The following is a 22,138-nucleotide window of genomic DNA, read 5'->3' as shown; positions in this document are numbered from 1 at the left end:
TTCATTTGCTATACGTTACTTATTTTTATTATTCTATACATGCTGTCCCTTATTCCAACGATCGCGATACTTTTTCACTTTTTCCTTAATTTATTTGATGATATAGATATGTTAAAACGAATTATTCTCAAAAGTCCTAAGTGTCTGAAAAATACTTTCAGTATTTTCAGTAGGCCCATCAACTTAATATTATAAATTATAATTGTAATTATATATATATTATATTTTTTTTAGCCAGGGAGGGAAAATCTTGCATAAGACTTCCACTGATGTGATGTGGGGTATGTCGGATTCTTACCGACTAAAAACCCCTCCCCGTTTAATCAAAGAAACAACATGATGGAACCACCCTACTTCATCATGCTGCTTGAACCAGTTCATCTTTTTCTTTGATGTTCCTCTATCTCCTTTTGGGTTGCCACTTTGTTTCTCGACTTTTCTCCGCTCTTCACACCACCTCGGACAAACAAAGAATGTGTGTTCAGCGCTGTCTTCTGTATCACCGCAGTACAGACAGGTTGGTGCGTCCCTAATCTTAAAGCGATAGAAGTAAGCCATGTAGCAACCATGTCCTGAGAGGAGCTGGGTGAGATAGTAGTTAAGTCTTTGGGTCCATTGACCACTGCTGGTCGACTCCGACCACCGTCTTTGCCAATGTTCAAGATATGTTGCTCTCGCGATTATCTTGAACGCCCTATCTTTCCCGTACGTTTTCTCCCTTTCTTTCACCTGCAGATCTATTGGGATTATGTTTGCCAATACCAGCACCGCACTAGTTGAGACCTTTCTGAAAGCACTACATATTCGAATAGCCATCCAAGAAGGTGCCGTATAAAGTAGAATGGAATGAGCCACTGAACTCAATAATCTTCTCTTCGTAGATGTTGGACCTTGTTGTCTTGGCATTAATCTACTTAAGGCAGTAGCCGAGGCTTCTGCTTTTTGACATGCGTTGACGATGTGCCGTTTCATTGTAGTTCCTTGATCAATATGCACGCCTAGGTATTTAGTGTCGGATTTTGTGGCAATATGGGTATCCATGATCTCAATTGTGATTTTTTTCACAGTTTTGCTATCAATCATTAGCACTGCTTCTGTCTTTTCAGGCGCAAGTTCTAGATTCATCTTCTTTAAACATCCATTACACGGTGAATGGCGATATTAGCCAATGTCACCGCCTTTTCCTGACTTTTATTAGTTGCTACTATAGCGAGGTTGTCTGCGTATCCAACTATTTTCACGTGTTGCGGCATTTCGAGTCTGAGTACTCGGTCGTAATAAATGTTCCAAAGAGTCGGCCCCAGTACAGATCCTTGTGGGACCCCACAGGTCACCTCCATGGTATGGCTATTGCCCACCATGAGCTCCCGATCCTTAAAGTAGCTTGTTATTATGCTTATCAGGTAAGGCGCTACATTTTGGTATTTAAGAGTGTCCACAATTCCAGGCCTCGGCGCAGAGTTAAATGCGTTTGTTACATCGATCGTGACAAGGGGGCATAGTTTTCTATTTTTCCAAGCGAAAGCCTTTGCATTTTTTGCTTCCTGTAGCACGATATTCACAGCCTCGACTGTTGATTCACCTTTGGTAAATCCGAAATGTAGCTTGGCCAGTCCCACTTTTCTCGTTATTTTTGTATTTAACGTTTCCTTTAGCAAGTGTTCCAGGACCTTCCCCATACCGTCCACCAAACAAATCGGGCGATACGATTTAACTTCCATTTGTTTCTGAAGCTTTTCTAGAGGAACTAACCTTGCCTTTTTCCAAATTTTTGGGAATTCTCCTCTATAGAGCTGGCGGTTCATAAGGTTAAGAGATTGCACAGGGAATTTCCTGATAACATTTTTGATAATTTCTGGTGGAATCCAGTTCGGGCCAGGCGCCCTTCTCGACCTAAGTCTATTAGTTGCCTCTTCTAATTCCTCCATTGAAAATGGTGGTATTTCTTTTGGATTCACCATCAGGTCCCAGGTTACTTTTGGTCGAGAAGGAAATAATTTCCGAGCCTCCTGTAACATAAATTCTTCTGTGATCTGGAGAGATGGTCTTAAGCACAATGCCCCAGGTGTTATTTTCCACATCATCCACTACTCTCTTCCACCCCTCTTTTTTGGCTTCCCGGATACCTTTTTTCAGGCTTGCGCGGGTTTCTTGATACTGTGCTATTGCCGATTTTTTTTCTTCGTCAGTAATATGTGACAATTTGTTTTTTCGAGTCATGGTACGCTTTTTAAGCAGACATTCCTTTCTAAGTTTGGCTATCTGTGATGTCCACCAGTAGACAGGTTTCTTGTTAGCTCTCAGTCCTTTTTTTTCATAAAGATACTGTTGCATGCGCCGGTGACAATTTCGGACCATGCTTTTGCTGTCATATCTTTGGTACTTTTTACAGATAATAATCTTTTCTCCAGAGTTATTAGGAGTTCCTCAATTTTTGTGTGATCTACACTCCATCCTAGTTGTTTCGGTTTTTGTTCAGATGAGTTCGTCTCGTTTACACTATCTTCTTTTATGTCCAGGAAAATAAAGTTATGGTCAGACAGATTTTCTTCGTTCGATACCTCCCAGCTTAAGAGTCTGGTTTCTAGTCTACTCGTTGCGAATGAGACATCAATAAAGGACTCGCTGGTGCCCCTTTTGAATGTTGGCATGGTGCCTCTGTTTAACACGACCAGGTCCAGTTCAGAGCACCATTCCGAGAGGATATCCCCTTTGTAGTCGTTTATGGGTGAGCCCCACATCACCGACTTGGCATTAAAGTCTCCACATATAAGACATTGATTCCTTTGGCTACGGATACTTAGTTTCAAGTGGTGTAGGAAACGAAGATAAGTTTCTTCGCCCTCATTTGGGGATATATAACAACTATATATAACTATGTCCAAGTAGTTTATCCAGACAAAGCCGATGCCTTTGCCGCTGTACTGGGAATGTCCAGAGTTATTTATCACTTGTATCGCCGAGTCTAAGTTATCATCTGTCTGCCATTTGTTTCTCGTAGCAATTTTTTTATTTGGCTCGCTTTACACGGCCACGTCTATTTTCCTCATCCCTATAGCTTGCCGTAACATGTCATATGCAGCGTATCGTCTACCTAAGTTTACTTGGAGAATTTTTACTATTTTTCAAGATTGGATACTACACGCTTTGTAATACAGCCCTCCTATAGACTGGGCACCTCATGCTGAGCGGTTTATGATCGGACACCTGGCATATTACTGAATGCAAGCTCTTCACACAGTCCTTTCGTTGATGGTTTTCTTCTCCACAGTTAATGCACAGCTTAGATCTGTTCGGCCCAGGGCATTCTTTAGCCATATGCCCTACGTTCCAACATTGGAAGCACGAGGTGAGGCCAGTCCGATTCTGATTCTCCCCTCCTCCGTAAGTTTATGTGCAATTTCTTTGGAGACAAAAACTGTCGCAGCTTGTGTTTCTCTGAAAGACGGTCTAAGAGAGCTAACTACAAACCTCTCCCGTAAGATTATTTCTTGTCATAAATGTTTTAATTTCGTTTACTATTTCGTCCGTGGTAGTGATTGCATCGAGGTTTTTTATATGCAGTATAGCTCTTGATTTACTTCCGTTTATGGTTTTTATCAGTGCATCACCATTGACGCCTTTAAGAGCCTCAGCCATGTGTGCTGCTGTGCCATATTGCCTTTCTATTGCCAATATTAGGTTACCATCTTTAAACTTTCTTACTCCGCTAACTAGGTTGCTTAGTTGTCATTTATTCACTTCCATCTTCACAGCTGTAAGCAGTTCCGCATAGGATCTGTCCCTTTTTTCTACCACGACAGCCTCAGGTGGAATTTTTTACTGTGGTCGCGAATTTTTTCCTGCATATTGCCTTTGTGTGTTTGTATCAGCTGGAAAGATTAGTTCTACGGTCACCGCGCTGTTTTTTAGTGCACAATCCACAATCTTTCGGCATCTTTCATAGTCCCACCTTTTCTGGAAAGTACAAGCCAATTTGATTCTTCCTTTCTTAATAGCTGTGTCTTTAACCTTTTTAATTGCCCCATATAGCTCTTGAGATGCCTCCTCTTCTTCTTTCTGTAAATCAGTGCCCACCAAAAATGTGAACCTTTTCAGTTCTTGCCCGTCTTCAGTCTTACTTTCGCCATCGAGTAATTTGCTGCTGGTTTCCACGTAAATAACGTTCTCTGGCTCTGGTTTAGTTCTTTCAACCAGGTCCTTAATTTGAATCACCCGTTCGATTAATCTTCGAATTAGAGCAGAGTTGTCTTCCTCCTTTGGGTCCATGAAAAGTATGAGATCCGTTTCATTGATTACATTATGCAGGGTATCGTTTTTTACAACTGTATGTGTAAACGCATCGTGCTCCCATTCTCTGCCAATTAAATTATTTAGCACATTGTTATCCAAGTCACTTTTAATGATACTCTGGACATCCATATTTGTATTTAGCTTTGGCCTGATTTTCAGTTTGTGTTCCGTCAGCTTGCATTACAATTTCTTCTGTTTGAGTGCCTATTTCTGTGCTATTTGTTCTTGGAGACGCATCCATTATCTTGTTGTCCCTAAGGCTCTCCAGCGTTTCCTGTACTACTTGTCCAAGCAGTTGTTCGGTTAAAATTTGAATTTTTATTGCTGCCTCCCTTATTTCTTTTTTCGTGTTTGAGCTTTCTCGTGATGTTCTAACCAGAAAGTTTTCTTGAAGACCTAATACCTGTATGGCTTTTAGAATCTTTGTCGCACAAACTTCTTTAGCTGTTGCTTATTGTAAAGGTTTGGGTGGAGTTTCAGTGCGCTTTCGCTTTGCGTCTCGCGAAAGGGGAACAGACTGTGAAACAGCAGGATTAATTCTCAGTTCCGGACTTGACTTAGCTCTTATACCCGGGGGCGTCCTAGCTAAAGAACTCCATCTTTCGAAGGGGTCAAGGTATTCGTTTGTATCGCGTCTTTCCGTATTGACGGTAGTATTCTTCTCAGCAATTTTCTCTTCTGCGCCTCTCAATGGTGATGGAAAATTGTCCCCCCCCAGAATCCGCTGGACAGCCCTCCGAAGAGGAGTGGGATTCCCCGGCTCTGCCGGTACCCACCTGGGGTAATAACCATTTCGTTTTATCTTCCATGATTCAATTTTGTGTTTAGTATATATATATATATATATATATATATATATATATATATATATATATATATATATATATATATATATATATATATATATATATATATGAGATGACGTGACGTGAATCAATCTTTTTTAAAAGTATAAGTATAAGTATCTTCAAAATAAAGGTCAAGCTAACTAAGGCAATACCTCGTTTTTGCTGATTATCGTTGGTAGTTTTTTAACTAAATTGATGTGATAACTAGAATTATGACAAACCGTTACGCTGTCTGTTTGAAAGAAGAGAATATTTTAATCGATTTGCAAAAATTTCACTTGTCATGTCCTGATGAGTCTTTAATATTCTTGCTGAAAGTCGCCAAGTGTCTGACATCCAGCCTTGATGCAAAGTACAGAGTGTCATAAAAAAAGTTTGAATACAAAAGTTGTTCCAGTGAAATTATCTATAATTTTTTTTATATTATCTCAATTTTCACTCAGTTACGTACAAGGTGGTCAAATAAAGCTATTTTTTTATTAATGAAACGCATTATATTTTATAACATCACCGTTATTAACGAATATCAGACTGTGTTGGAAAGGTTTTCATTACGTTGCTTATTAACTTTTAAAAAAAATTCTGCGTAAAATATATTATAAAATATTACTGTCTTTCAGATATTTACAATATCAGTATCATTATATTGAAAGAAACTTTGTAGATTTGATACAAATTAACAAGGTAGAAGATCGGTTAAATGGTGGTGTGATATTTGTGGTATTGAGATAGAATTTTACCAATATGTTATGAAGAAAATTTGGACAATTTTTAGATTTGTTACGAAACAATGTTGACCCTCTTATTCGTATTACTATTCCTGAAATCCAAATTTAATTAGGCAACAATATGGTGGTCCCTTTCATCAAAGTGGTAATATCAGTGAATTTTTAAATTGAAATTTTAGATAATGGATTGTGCAAAATAGTGGCCAGTAAGGAGTAGGAATTTAAACTCACTGGACTTATTTTTGTGTGGCACTTTGAAAGAAATGATAGTACACAAAGAGGAAAATTCAGGAAGCAATTTAACCAATCAAGTGCGACAAACTATATATTAAATGCAATAAATTATCATCATCATACTACTTGCATTAATCAAAATGGTGGACATGTGGACAATTCAATAGAAAATTATTATTTTTATTTTTTTAAGTTTTGTCATGTTCCTGCTTTAAAAATAAAATATTCTATCATGTCTACAGTATTTTAAATAAATGATTATCGATACAGCAGTTTAATAAAAAATATTAGAGACGCGATTAATTGCGTCAATATCGCCCGGAAATGGATAAAAATCGTCAATAGATTGAATTCGTTCGTCTTTTAAAAAGCTATACGAAAATGCAAAATTATACTGGGTGTTTGGTTTAAAAAATGCTATAATCAATATTTCGCCAAATATCGCGTATTTGATAAAAATATTTCAATTTTGTATATTTTCTGAGAAAAAGTATTATTTTCTGAAATATGTTACGCAGAATTTTTTTTTTAAGTTAATATGCAACGTAACAAAAACCTTTGTAGCATAACCTGAATCCCGAAAATATTTACTAATAACCGTACATCAGGTTGACCTTAAAATGCAAGTTAATTTCGCTTCCATGCCCTCTGACGTTTTTAGAAGATCTGCAGACAAATTTAACATTAAAAATATAAATTAATGACGATTTTTTTTTATTTTCTAGTTTTAGGAATATTATAGTAAACGTTGACTGATGTCTTTTCAAATTCTAATAGACTTTGTTTATTAAGGGTGAAGGACTCAAAACAAACTCAACAAAGACAACCCACCAATAATTTTGTTTGGTATTGGCATTGGTTTGGCGTTTTATCACATGTAGGTAGGACCACTCGGTTATGTTTTAGATTTAACAAAATTGTACCGGCTCGGCTCATAACCATTAAGCCAAGGATGGTGTCAAAATATGACAAACATCGCGGAACAGGGTCGGTAATTTCTCTCTCTGACCATAATTTTGTTTTTCCATGGAAGGCATAGAGGGATTTCTTCTCAAACGCGTAAATATATTGGCGATGACTGCTGATAATGGAGAACGTTTGTTCAAAAATTTGACCTTTATAAGAAAAATAGATTCCCGGCAAGCATTTTTCAATTAAGATGAGAAGTTGTGGTTCCAGATTCTCAGTTTTTAATATATCTGCAATGATGTTGAGGGGTTCAAGAATAGAGACTTTAGTAGAGGGATTCAACGTCAACACTAACCATAATATCCTGTGGGTCTAATGTAATGCTTTATAATAGTTCAATCAAATGAAAGGAATTAAGTACGAAACCATCAGTTTTCCCTGTAAGGGCTTATAATATAGAAGATAGATATTTTACTACAGAACATATTGGAAAACCATAGCTGCTGAGAATAAATCGAAGTGGTAATAGTGGTTTGTGAATCTTAGGGAGTCCGTACAGACAAGTAATTTTAGAGTCATGAGGGATGACAAACTTGTTCACGGATTCTGATAGAAAAGAGGCCTTAATAATAGATTTAAGGCTGGGTTTCATAGATCTCTTTTAAGTTTCCTGATATTCATTTGTATTCATGACTACCGTAGCATTTCATTTGATGTCGGGATTAGATTTTAGAGATTTTAGAGCAATACGTTTTACGGTTTCAAATCGACTTTTATTAAAAGCGTTTAAGACTATGACTTTTCGTTCACTGATGAGGGACAATTATTTATTACAGCCTTTTTTGCATCAGAATGAATGTCGATTATGTACTAACCATTTTACTGATATCGTTTACTAATAATTTATTACTTTTAAATTCACAAAAGTTGCTCGGATTTGACAAACGCGACGCTGAAATTAGTAGAGGTGGCTGTGCCACCCAAACTAATTCTCATTCTGTTTTAACTGTGATTTTTGAAGTCTTGTATTGTTTAGTCTTACTTCACTTCACTTTCGCTATACTTTTTCATTCTTCTTATAATGCTTCTTATAATTTATTTTTACTGGTTATTTCATGACGCCGAATTCTTTTGACTAATATATAATACAGGTGCTCTATTGGATTGAAATCCGGACTTTCCATGCTTAACAGTCTTAATAAATATATTGCGCCCATTTTTCATGCTTTTATGTTCAGTAAAATACTTAGAATTCAGAGTAGGCATCAGTTTCAATGTAATTGATTTTAGCTATTCTATTTCGGAAAATAGAAATGATGCATTCAAGCAAAAAATATTTGTAATTCCAAGTACAATCCTTATTTATGTAATTAATTCTGTTAAACGAAAGTTTAGCCGCTGGCTATTCAAGCAGATCTGCCGCTTCAAGAGCGCAAACAGTTTTCATGTTTGAAAACGACAATATTTTGCATGTTAAGTAGTGTGCTTAATTGCTTATCGCTCTGCAACAAGTTATGGACCAGGGTTTTGAAGTATTGCGTTGCCCAGTTTTTTTATGATTGATGATGAGTATTTCGGTGTGTTTGTAGAAACCAAGTTACTGCAAGATAAACAATGGCAGAATGGTAAATGTTCAAATGGGACCCAGCACTGACATCAAAAACATTAAGCTTGGTGCTGGAGGTGTTGCTCTAAGGAGCACTATAAAAATCAGTGTATTCAGACAAAATATAACCATCAAAATAACTTTTCTCATGCGAAAAATAAAGATCCGAATAACAACAAAGCTTTGTTTGCGGCTTTTAACGTACGCGGAAAACATATTTTACTAAATATATGGTATATTGATAGTGGAGCTACTTCTCATATGCTGCATTGCTACCTGTGCTGTCTGATAAAAATAAAGGAGAATAAATTGTATTTGCTGACAATGTTAGGTCGTCTGTCGCAGGAACGGGAGATGCAGTTGTCAAGTTACAGGAAAATGGCAATGAAAGATACAGTTCAGATGTAAAATATATTCCTAAACTGTGAATTTATTTATGAAGCGTTAATACACTGATTTCAAAAGGTTTTAGTGTATTTTTTGATTTGCATGATTGTAGAATATTCGACTCCGAAGAATTCACCAATAGAGTTGATAGCAACGGCAAGTAATATGGATGGTTTCTACAGACATGATACGATACCAGAATGTGACATTTATGCAAATGCTGCAGAAGTTATAGATTTGCAAATGCTGTGTCACAAAAGGCTAGGTCATCTCAGCCATTTTAGCATGAAGCTTGTTCGAAAGTTGCATTAAAGGTAAGCATTCGAAGAAAGCGTTCCCCAAAAATAAAAATAAGTGGTGGCTGCGAATAAACTGGGCTTATAACACAAGAAAATTTTGCTGTTATTTTCTCAAAATTAAAGATGAAATACCGGATTACTTTAAAGAATTTTGTGTTCGAGTTGAAAATCAAACAGAAAGAAAAATAAAAATATTACGAAGTTGTAATGGCGGTGAATACCGCAATAAGAATTTCGACAAGTTTTTAAAGCACCGGAATAGAATGGTGTAGCCGAAAGCTACAACCGCAAATATTGAGGGGGAATGTTGGAATACAAAACGTAGGTGTTGATTGGTAGCTACATTTGTTTATATGAGCAATATGCAATACATATTGCGTCTTTGCCTTTTAGCACTGTACAGGGTATCTCAGTATCTTAGTTATTTTTAAAGAGAGAGAAGAGGGAGTCGCGGTTTACGCGACACGTGCTCTTTTTTGTAAAACTAAAGATAGCGTCAACAAAATCATGGCCCTCTTGGTTTTTCAGATACAAGAGATTCACAGATTCAAAGATTCAGATACAGATTCAAAATTATTGATTTTGGGACCATTCTCGTATTTCCATCGTCTTTTAAGTTATTGAAGAGTTTAAAAAACATTCTTGTAGGATTTTTTGCATATCTAGTTTTTCCGTATCTCGTATCTCCGTTATATTTTAAGTTATTGAAGAATTTAACAAACATTCTTATAAGAGTTTTTCTGTAGAATTCAGTGGCGTAGTTATTTTTTCAGTTAACCGTTAACCGTTTATTAGTTATGAAGCAAATATATTTTTTAAATGATATTATTTTTTGCATTAACTGGGAATTATTTTAGCTTTTCAGAAATATGTACTAGTATAAAGTTCTTTGGGTAATTAAGCTCATTTTTTTTTTAAATATAGCCGACTATCTACTTAATATTATAATAATATAATATTTATCAAATTAACAAGATCTTATTTTAAAAAAATATATTTCCATCCTGGTTTGTCGAAATTAAATCAAGAGTCTTTTGTATAGTAATAACTGCTTCGATGTATATTATTTTTAGTTGATTTAATTGGTTCTCTAAAGCCTACGGCTACAAATAAATTAAAAAATGAATACTCATATATATATTTGAAAAGCGTAAATGGTTTACAATTAACGTAAAAAATATATCGGGTTTTCTATTTAAAAAATATATGTTGGCTTCATAAATAAAAAGAAAGTTACAGCAAGTAAAAAGCAAACTAAGCCCCTAGATTCTATGCAAAAAATCTTATATGAACGTTTTTTAAACTTTTCAATAAGTCATAAGACAACGGAGATATAGGTAGTTTTGGATTTCACCCTGCATCTCAAAAACCAAAAGGAGTATGATAATCTTGTTCACGACATCTTTAGCTTCACAAAAAAGTAGCGCGGTGTCGCGTACACCCGCATAAAAATATTTGAGATACACCCCGTAAAAGTGTTCAAAATGGGATACCCTGTCTATATGAGGTTGCGGTAGTTGCCGCGCGAGCGTCATGTAAAATTGGGTGTTGCAACTTCTATAATAAACGGCCCGTTGTTTTGTATGTATTTATTTTATTGGGACGGCGTTGATACAAGTAGCGAATTCCGCTTGTGCTTATCGCCCTGGAACACACGAGTCTACAACCGAACACGCATCACGTAGTTCCCGTGGTATCAAGTATGTATAGCCTCCAGACTGCTTTCCCGCCAAGCGTTCCCACAAAAACACATTGTATAGTCCCGGCCTAACTTCTAATGCTTCTCTTACCGTGGATGCCGATACGAGCGAATATTACCGTCGGAATTTGTGATCTTGCGTGCATATGTGTTGAATTCTTACGGTTACTGCGATAAAATTGTGCGAACACCTAGATGCTAGAAGTTATTTCTAAATACACCTGTCAACAAAAAAAGTTTTTTTTTGTTTCTGTTTTCATGCGTAAATTCTGATTTTAGACATCGAAAAATATTCAAATTTCCATTTTTAGTTCATAAAGTTTTCCTTTGTCTGATTGACGTCGATTAGTATACTTTAGTTAATTTTACAAGCCAAAGATGGCAGGCACTTTGATTGACCTGAAAATAAACTGTGTTATAATTTGTAAGTTATAACAAGGTTAGTAGTAACCGGTCTATCTCAGCTGTAACAACTGTATTTGTGTATTACTCAGTTACAAAATCGCATCAAGACAGTGTAAATATGATTTTGATTCACTTTGTATTATTTGTGGTGAATTCGTTAAAGTTAGAAGTAAAAAAATTGCTTTGTCAAATTTGAAAGTGGGTACCACACTTTGCCTGCATTAATTGTAAAAATACTTTAGAATGTAATAAACTGAAATTTAACAATTTAAAAATATCTACCAAATTGAAATCACAATAGTCCTAATTATGTTATTTCTAGCTTGGTATAAAGGAGAAAACCGACGTATGAAGGTTGCGGTGAAAGTGCTTTGAAAGGAACCTAGTGATCATGTCCATGACTGTTATTTGGTTAATCCAAGTAAGCGTCGATCTGGTGAAAATGGTCATAATTTTTTTTATTCTAATCTTTCTTCAACCTCAGTTCCGACACCACATTATGAAAATTTTGCTGTGCCATAACGTTCAGATAGCTCTGAGTATCATAATTCAACAAAATCCGGTACACCACTAACCAACACTGATGGTCCCAAAGTTTTGGAATACATTTTATCAGTCCAAATGAATTGAATTGAATTGAATTGAATGATTTAGTATGAGACTCGAACCTATCAAAGAGTAAAACAGAAATGACGTAAAAATGACTGATAAAAGAGAACTCCATTAAAGTTTCTCCTGTTTTTTCACAAAAGTAGCCGGCATTTGTTACTGCAACAATGTGACTCAAATGTTTGAGACAATTAGGATACCCTTTTGACTGGCGGCTTTTTATTGATAACTCTTCAAAAAGTTCAAAAGCAGTTCTGCTTCACAACGGAAATGGACTGCCTAGTCTTCCTCTACCACATTCTGCGTTGTTGTAAGAAAGGTATGACAGCGTGAAAATAATACTAGAAAAATTGCAATACACAGAATAAGAGTGACCAGTGATCGGCGATTTTAAAATGATGTGTTTTCTCATTTGAATGCAGGGTGAATATACTGAATACTCCTGTCATCCTTGTGTATGGCCTTGGATCGAGTCGAATTTCATATTGGAAAATATAACTTAAAGTCGGAACCTCAAAATATATTTATTTATATTAATATTTATTGTTAGACACTTATTTCTTGTTATTTTACATTTATATGATATTGTTTATTATAAATTTTGAATAAAAGGTACACTGATATTTAAAAAATGCTTCTCGCCATAACTTAAAGTAAAGAAAAAATGAAAAATTGCTCTAACTTCTAGAAAAGCAAACTTCAATTAAAAAAATTTTTTAACGTGTTTTTAGTGAAAGAGAAACTGAATTTTAACATGTAAGATTCGGACCCAAAAATCGCGTTGACCAGTATTATTACTTGTTCAAATGAATATCCAACGTTTAAATAGATACAAGTTAACAAAGTACGTACCTGGTAAATTAATTATTTCGGAAGCGTATGGTGGTGATAATTTTGTTTACGCTAATCCCATAAATATTTCCGCTCTGGCACTAAATCAATTAGGTTTTCAATGCCCTTTTTTTTCAAGACAGATCGCGCAGAGAAAACTATCAATTATCGCATATATCCCAACTAAACGAGATCTGTTGGCAAGTCGCAAATGTCAGCGCGTATACGCACAAACCAATTTGCATCTATACCATGACCAGAAATATTGTGTTTTTACAACCGTCCTTGTCATCAACTTTGCCTGCTGTTAATTACTCCAAAACCGCAGCCCCTTATAGAACACCCTGCCGAGCAGACCCTTACCCGTACTCATTCCAGGACCGTACTAGGAATTTATCTACCTACACACAAGCGGGAGATAAGTATGTTTTGTATCTTTTTCGCCGAGAAAATCTTGCAACATGTACTTTAAAAAATTAGTACAAGTACATAGTATCATTATTAAGATACAAAACATTAAATGTAATAATAATAATAAAGTACCACTTACTTAAAAAATCGTCACTGTCGTCACCTAGTTCAATGATCAACAGTGTTAGTTCTTCTTATATGCGCTTTCAACTCAGACCAACTCATCTCAATCGGATTAAATATATAATGATACGGGGGTAATCTCAAGATTTCACGTCCATATTGTTGTGCGAATATAATCTATAGTCTTAAAAAAGACCATTGTTGTTTACAAATCAAAGAACTATGTAGAAGACAAAAAAATCGACAGGCACACACGACAAAAATGATTATTTTCAAACATACCCGTAAGATAAATAGAGTACAGGTACTTACGCGTCACCTTTGAACTATCCAGTAAAAACAGACTCGCAGAGTAAAAGCTGGAGAATCAGGTATATAAATACGTAATTACTGGAAGCATCGCATTCAAAAACCTCCGTAATATATATGAACGTATTGCAATTTAGACTAAACTCTTAAGAATGATACATTTCAGCCAATGTTAAATGTTATTCGAAAATATCATACAAAATGCAAAAGCCAATAGTATGATGCCTAAACGAAGAATAAATACTTAAGAACAGCAAAATCCCTCATATATAAGTCTGAAGTCCGACCAGTTACGACATTCCGCTGAAACAAGATTATAAGACGCAGAAATGAATGGAAACAAATGAAACTAAAACATTAAAGAAAATAGCAGGAAAAACACTCTGGGATAGAGAAACAAATGAAAACGTAAGAAGCGTATGTGGAATTGGAAACATTAACACCTTGAACAAGAAATGGAAAGCAAAAATGGAATCAAAATATAGATAGTGTCTGGACAACGGACAATGAGGATAGCAAGAGATAAATCGCCTGCCGGTCGGAGGAGTATAGGACGCCCACGAAAAAGATGGAACGACAACTTGTGATAAAAATTATATTGAAGTAGAAGAGGCAGAAGTATCTAATATAGAAGACGAAGAAAAAAAATAAAATTGTCGATTTACGTTTCAAATAAAAACGTCAAGTTTCTACAAATATTCGTTAAGGTCCATCTTAGGCAAGACTAAATACAGAATAAACATCTGTTGGGATGGGTTTTACCACGGTCCTGCGAAGGTCTGCGGTTAATACTTAAAACGTCAAAGCAATAAATGCACTATATTTTTGGTCATACAATACTATGAGCATTCAAAACAAATCGCTTAGATCATTCTGCCAGTTATACGTTTCGCATGTTTACGCTTCCAATGTGAGAGAAGCCTAAAACTTGAGCTTGCGTTACGTAACAATAATGTGTTCCCGGCTTAATCCTTACCTTTCGGTTGCGCATGTGACATCCCGAACACGTGCAAATTTCGGATAAACAAACAACGAACGGGCGACAGAGAAGGCCTACATTCGTCGTCGTCGCGCATTCCTAACCTAGCTAGAGGAGGCAAGCTCTGCGGCACCTAAATCGCACGGGTAAGCCGTGGCAAAGCCGGCAGTTTTTTCCGTCGTCGACGTCACCGGTTAGTTCGTTCCCGCTTGTCTTTGTGGTCTGGTTGTCGGTCGCCGCCGTCCGTGCCATCATCGATTCGTTTGAAATCCTGTGAGTTTTTCATTTTAACCTTCGTCTGTGCAACAAGTCGAACGCCTCAATTGTCACGGTGCGGGTCCGTTTGAAGCAGAAGCGGGTGAGTGGAGTGAGTCATGCCCGTTTTCGTCGAATATAGACAGAAGGATTCGGGTTGGGTAGTTGATATTAAAGGGGGGTGGAACACGCGAAACGTATAAAAGTGTAGTTACGAGCTAAACATATATAAAAATTGAGAAACCTAGCAAACATTAAACGGGATGTCGGCATTTGATGAAATGATGCGTGAAACAAGTGCAAACAACAAAATTATTGATTTACTTAAATATTATAATACAGGTTGCGATATTTGGGTCCATTTTAAAAAGCAAACTATATGTGAACATATGTGCTAAACGTCTTAACTTTTGAGGTACACGTGGTAAATTTTCAAAAAAATTTTTTTTTTAATATCTGCAATCAAGAGGCATTATTTAGTGCACCACATTTTTTTTTAAATACACCGGCGGGCGTACGGAATTTCACATGTCTGTTTTGGCAGACATTGATGGAACGCCACTGATTTCTCTTAAAATAAAAATTGTTCTTACAAACTCCAATTATTTCAAAAGAAATTTAATTTCTTGATTTTTTCAATTCGATGGACGGTTTTCGTTTAAAAAAATAAAAAATACTTCAAATAAATCGAAATACGAATACGAAGTAAACTCTGAGGTGTATTTTTGAAATCTATCTAATTATTTCTTATCATTGCTGTAGGCTGTGTCTGTAAGAATTATTAATTCTGTTGTCAAGAAAATTGAAAAAGCGGTTTCAAATTCTATTGATGAAAATCCTAAACTTAATCTTATAAAAATTGGAAATAATCAGAATATATCACAAGTCTTGGTTCGGAAATTTTTGCACGATTTTCTATTGAACCCATTTCACATCCAACGAGTCCAAGCATTACTTCCGAGAGATTTTCCCTTGTGTGTTAAGTTTTGTCCATGATTTTTGGACAAAATTGCGCATTGTCCCCTGTTTGACCAAGAAATACTATTTACCGATGAAGCTAAATTTTCCAGATGTGCAACCAGAAATTTCCACAATAACCATATTTGGGCTGATGAAAACTCCCATGGAGTGACAGTTTCGCTAAATGTTTGGACTGGAATTGTTGGTAATTACTTAATTGGACCGACCCCTTTTCTGCAAGAAAGGTTGAATGGCCATAATTATCGTCGGATTTTACATGAGAATTTGTCAATATTGCTAGAAGAAATACCATATTTAATTAGAAACAGCTCACTTCTGTATTGCAGTAAGAGAATATTGGAATCACACATTTCATAACCGATGGGTAGATCGCGGCGGATCTCAACCATGGCCGCATAGGTCCCCAAATTTCAATATTTTGAACTTTTTCTTATGGGGCACCCCAGTTAACGTTGTAAAAGAGCTGAAGGATTGTATAAGATATTTCTGCAATTTAATAAGAAACACTGGAGGTATACTACAAAGAGTGCTCAGCAATATGAGGAAAAGAGCTGAAGCATGTATTTAACAACTTATAAAGTTTCTGTATTGTACTTTTTTTCCAAAAGGTTGTTATTAATTTATTAACAGTCAATTTTGTTCATAATTATTAATACTGGGTAGTGTGTTTTTTTAAATTAGAATCGTTTATTATTTAGCTTGTTGTTAGCGTTACTTGCCAGAGATTTTCCCTTGCGTCTTAATGTTTGTCAATAGAGTTTAAAGAAAATTGCGCATTATCCCTTGTTTAACCAAGAAATACTATTTACAGATCAAGCTAACTTTTCCAGAAATGCAATAAGAAATTTCCACAATAATCATATTTGGGCCGATGAAAATCCCTATCAGTTGTAGAATTTAAACATCAAGAATTGTCTGTAAATGTTTGGATTGGAGTTGATGGTAATTACTTATTTGGACCCTTTTTCCTGCCAGAAAGGCTAAAAGACTATAATTATCGCCGGTTTTTAGAAGATGATTTGCTAATATTGCTAGAAGACGTACCCTATTTAATTAGCAAGAGTGGTGTTTAATATGGTTCATGCATGACGCCTCGCCTACTCACTTTAATGTTGCAATAAGAGAATATTTAAATCACACATTTAATTACCGATGGTTAGGTGGCAGCGGATCTCAATCATGTCCTCATAGGTCCCCAGATTTAAATATTTTGGACTTTTTCTTAGGGGGCCATTTTAAAAGTCTGGTTTATCTCACCCCAGTTAAGAGAAGAAGAAGAACTGAAGGATCATAAAGAGCTGGAGGTATATTTCAATGAGTGCGAGGCAATATGATGATAAGAGCCGAAGCGTCTATCTTTCAAGGTAGAGGACACCTATCACTATTTTTTTTCAAAAATGTTATTAATTTATTGACAGAAAATTTTGTTAAAAATTATTAATAGGACGTAGTGTGTGTTTTTTTTAATTAGAATCGTTTCTTATTTATCTTGTTCTTGAGATGTTATATTATTTCATTAAAACTGTAAAAGTAAAAAGGACAGTCTTCTAATTCTTCTAAACAACGCTAGTTGGTAACTAAAAACTAGATATTTTGTTTTAGATAATTTCCTTTAAAAAAATGACATTTGCATTCATTTATGAGCAGATTGGATCTCATATTTTTTTTTAGTCCGTCGCACGGTTTTCACTTAAAAATAAAAACTAATGCAGTGATATTAACGATTTGTTGTGCATACAAAAGGTTTTTATTTTTTTAAGCGTACATCGTATTAAAGAAGTCAGTGTCTGGCGAAATAGACATATTAAATTCCGTATGGGTTATTTTATTGTTATTTTTGAACAATTTGCCGCACTGTATCTCAAAATTTAAGACGTTTAGGACATATGTTCATATGAAGTTTTCTTTTTAAAATGGCCCCAAAAATCGCCCCCGTTCACATTTAATTATAAAACAGGTTGTCTAAATTAAGTTAATTATTGGTAGCTTTGTTATGTGTACAGATACAAAATGGGTTAAATTAGCAAACTAGTAACAATTTTTCCATTGATTACAATGATGAAAACAGAAAAACAATTGAATATAGTCTTTAGGAAAAAATGAGGAAAATGATTTATTTTCATATGAAACCGCTTGTATATCTTTTACTCTAACATTCGTAAATAACCAACAGAACAAAAAAAATTATATGCAATATTGAAAATAACCGAATTATCAGGACATTTCCCTAGAGTGGTGGCGAAATAAAACTCCATTTTCCATTTATTGTTTTATTTGATATATAAAAACCTAATTGATTTTAATGATTAAAATCATTTTAAGAGGTGTTTAAAAGCAGCACTTTAACACATTTTTGAGCGCGTTTTTCTCATTAAATTTAGTATTATTTTACCATATATCTGGTTTATTTTTTTTCTTATTGCAGCGTTTAAAATGTCAAGATGTTGGTACCTTTCCTTATACATTTCGTCCTTTAAATAAGCCCACAAGTAGGAATGAAATGGGGTTATATTGGGTGACCTAGGAGTGCAAATAATAAGTCCATTTGGAGCAATCCATTTATTGTTGAAAATGGTTGTCAAAAATTGATATGTGCCTCGGAAGGTATGAGCTGGTGCGCCATCTTATTGGAAATGGAGATTCTGTCTACTTATGACGTCAAGCTCATCTAGAGATCCTTCTAAAATTTCAGTAATAATTGCAATGTATCGCTTATTGGTCAGCGTGATAACCAAATATACCCCGCCAAACTTAAAGCTGTACAAGCAATAAATTTTCTCTTGACCAATAAGGATAATTTTTTGGATTATAAATTTCTGAATTTGAAAAACTTGGTTCGTCAGTCCACAAAATATACTGAAAGTAATTGATGTTTTGGCGGCTTAAGTTAACAACCAATGACAAAAAAGTCTTCTCTATGCATCCCCTGTCAAAAGCACCTGAGATTGTCTTAATTTATTACGGCAAAATTTGTGTTTTTTTTTATCCTTTGCATCGTATTAAAAGATGGGTTAGAGCCTTTGGACTAAGTGTCGAATGCAATTGTCACGATATGCTTCAAAATGTCCAAGAACACCAATTTCCACGTCTTCACTTATAATAAGATTTTGTTCGTCTTCTTCTTTCTGCAAAAATAGTATCATTATTTCAAAAGATTCAACAAAGGCGCAGAAAAAATTGTTCATGTGGTGGAACGCGCTAATAATAATTAATAAATAACACATTAAAACTAATTTCTGACAACTAGTTTTCTATTCACCATATATATCATTATTTTGCACAGCCTTCTTTGAACATTTTTTTGCAACTTTATCGAAACTTTAGAAATAATGAAACCGTTTTTGCAAAAAGCAGAAGAAAAAATTTTATGATAAATGAAGACTTGGAAATTGGTGTTTTTATTATTATTTCTTACGCTCAAATAAAACAAAAGGAAAGTGGAATTTTATTTCGCAGCCACTCACAACCTTTATTAGTTGTTGTAAAAAAAGTATAGTATGCAACATGTCCGCTAAACTTTTGAAGTGACTCATTTCTTAAACACTTGGTCCGCTGGTGTCAAATAAACTCCTGAGTCAAATGCCGTTTTTCTACTCCCGTCTGTAAAATACCTAATTACGCACCGATCCAGCGTGCGGGAAGCGTCGCTTTACCACGTCAGTTTCGTTTCCCATTTGGATCCGAACCACTTCGGGCATTTCCGGGATTTTACCGCACGGATTTGGGAGCAATCGGATATTTTCGGAGATATTTCCCACGCTTTGAATTTTGACGTTTGTCAATTCTGACAATCATGTCAGTGAATGTATTCGTGTTTTGCGAAAATGTACCCAAAAAGCAACGGTCGTAGAAACAGTATAGTATGCAACACGTTCGGTAAACTTTTTAACTCACTCGTTTATTAAACACTCTCTCCGCTCGTGTCAAATAAACTCGTGAGTCAAATGCTGTTTACCGCACTTGTTGCATAAAATACTATTACCGCACTTGTTGCCTTATATACTATTACCGAACGTGTTGCATACTATACTTTTTCTACAACCATTAGTTTTTGGGTACACGAATACATTCACTGACATGACCGTCAGAATTGACAAACGTAAAAATTCAAGATGTGCGGCAAAATCTCCGGAAACCGTGGATTGCTCCCAAACCCGTGCGGTAAAATACCGGAAATGTTCGAAGTGGCTCGGATTCATGGGAAACGAAAGTGACTTGGTAAAGTGACGCTTCCCGCACGCTAGATCGGTGAGTAATTAGGTATTTTACAGACGGGAGTAGAAAAAAAATTTAACTTTTGGCATTAAAAAATTGGTTTTCGAAAAGAAATTCAGGTTATGAGTTACCCTTCCATCAGTCTTGACTTCAATGTAATCGAAACCTAATGTTTCTATGGATTCTCGCTTACATGCAAGATTTTTATCGAATAAGATTTAATATCCAGTTTCATTGGTCGTATTGAAGTAATCACATTCTAGGTTAGGATTCGATAAACAAAATTAGAGACGTCTTTGTATAGCGACAGCCCTGATTTGTCGATATTGTTATAACAAAAATACTTCGTACTTTTACCAATGCGGTGTGGTGATTTACTGGTTGTGTTCTGTAAAAGTCCGAAATGGAAGCAAAATAAGTAGTTTTCAGGCTTTTGCCAGTTGCTTTTGGCAAATACTAGGCTTATCGCGTTTATCCTAGGTTTTACCGCATTTCGTTCCTTGCATTTGACATAGGCATTTGCATTATTTAAAACAGCAACGTTACTATCAGAAAGCAAGGTGAAGTTTGTATATAGGTAAGATAGACGTCAATTACAATCTTTAGATCATGATTTATTTTTATTGATACCTTTGGGATCAAAAGTGTGATATAGTCATCTGGAAATTGTTGCAAACTGGGATAAATAAGATAATGACCTAAGGCAGAGGTGTAAAGCGAGATAAATAATGGTCATAAAGCACTAACCTGATGAATCCCTCGAATGTGTTTCGAATAAAATACTATTTGATTTCTACCATGTAATACATTTTCTCTAAAGAATACTGCGGAACAATCGGATCCAAGGAATTTCAGTTTGGTACCCAAAATATTATTATCAAGAGTGTTTCTTTAGAATTGTACTTACTTTTTTAAGAAACAGTACAAATCCACATCCCAGCTAGAGTATTACCTATTACTGTGCAGAGCTTGAAAAGATTGTTGAAATCTTCTAAATTCTTCCTACGTCGGTTGTAAATCATACTTGCTGACGTTTCGCCAATAATCCCGTTAGCTTCTTCAGAACTCAATTAAAAGTGGCTCGCATACCACTCTGTACCTGCTTATATACGAGTATTGTATCGGATGACTGATTCCCATATTGGTGAAAGGTAACGACTTGAGTCGCTGTTAAGATTGTTAATGTGTTTCCTGAGTGTTGAAAGAAAGCCGACCTAATTCCCTTACCTAAAATTTCGAACCCTAAAGAAGTCAAGAAGTGTCAAATTTTCGGCCACTGTCAAAGATACTTGAAAAAATTGTTGACGAGAAGCTCAGAGATTTTATTAACAGAAACACATTTTACCTTCTACTCAATCGTGCTTCGTACCCTACGTATCGTACCGCACTTTTAGCCATTAGTGATGATATATTCCGGGTCACCGATAGGAAAGATAATAACTGGTTGGTACTGTTGGATTACAGTAAAGCTTTTGACCCCCTAAACGACGAATTGGTGTTTGTTAAACTCAACGACTTCGGCTTTAGTGATAACGCCATATGTTTTTTTTCAAAATTACTTTAAAAGAAGATATCAAAGAGTATATTGTAACAACACCTACTTATCCTGTATAGATGTCAACAAAGGAGTCGCTCAAGATAGTCCCCTAATATTCTCTATCTATACCTCAGATTTCAGTAAACGAATTAAGTATTGCTCTTCTCACCAATATGCGGATGATACTCAACCCTACCTGTCCTTCAAATATCTGAAAGCTACAACGTCTTTTAATAAAATCAATCGAGATTTAGAAGCTCTGAGTCTCGTATCACAGAATCACGGGCTCTTAATTAATGAAAAGAAAACTCAATTTAATGTTTTCGGCAAAGATAGACTACGTATTCTAGCTAATGACCTCCTACCAAATAAAACTTTAAACAACGTTTTTCTGAACTCGACAGAATGCTACAAAAACCTTGCTTGATTTGTGAATACCAACTTACAATTTGATACCCATGTTTCTTCATTAACTCAAAA

At 35.4% G+C, this 22,138-nt stretch overlaps 1 protein-coding gene across 5 annotated transcripts in view; it reads left to right on the top strand.

Moving 5' to 3' along the window:
* The window catches only part of LOC132702989 (peroxisomal acyl-coenzyme A oxidase 3-like), a 113,604-nt gene that overhangs the window by 1,329 nt on the left and 90,137 nt on the right, over positions 1-22,138 (top strand). The window contains exon 2 of one of the 5 annotated variants that reach the window (XM_060671960.1): positions 9,118-9,319. The exons of 1 other annotated variant lie outside the window; for it this stretch is intronic. The gene's annotated coding sequence lies outside the window, so the exon portion shown is untranslated. Of the gene's footprint in view, positions 1-5,020; positions 5,075-9,117; positions 9,320-14,768; positions 15,029-22,138 lie in introns of those variants that run through there. 3 more of the 5 variants (XM_060671964.1, XM_060671965.1, XM_060671959.1) reach the window with 3 other exon arrangements.

This window comes from Cylas formicarius, unplaced genomic scaffold (genome assembly GCF_029955315.1).
Source record: "Cylas formicarius isolate icCylForm1 unplaced genomic scaffold, icCylForm1.1 PGA_scaffold_6__28_contigs__length_40554024, whole genome shotgun sequence".
Taxonomy (NCBI): Eukaryota; Metazoa; Arthropoda; class Insecta; order Coleoptera; family Brentidae; genus Cylas; species Cylas formicarius.
Note: the sequence above shows the minus strand (reverse complement) of the source record. Positions and strands in the feature narration are given on the sequence as shown.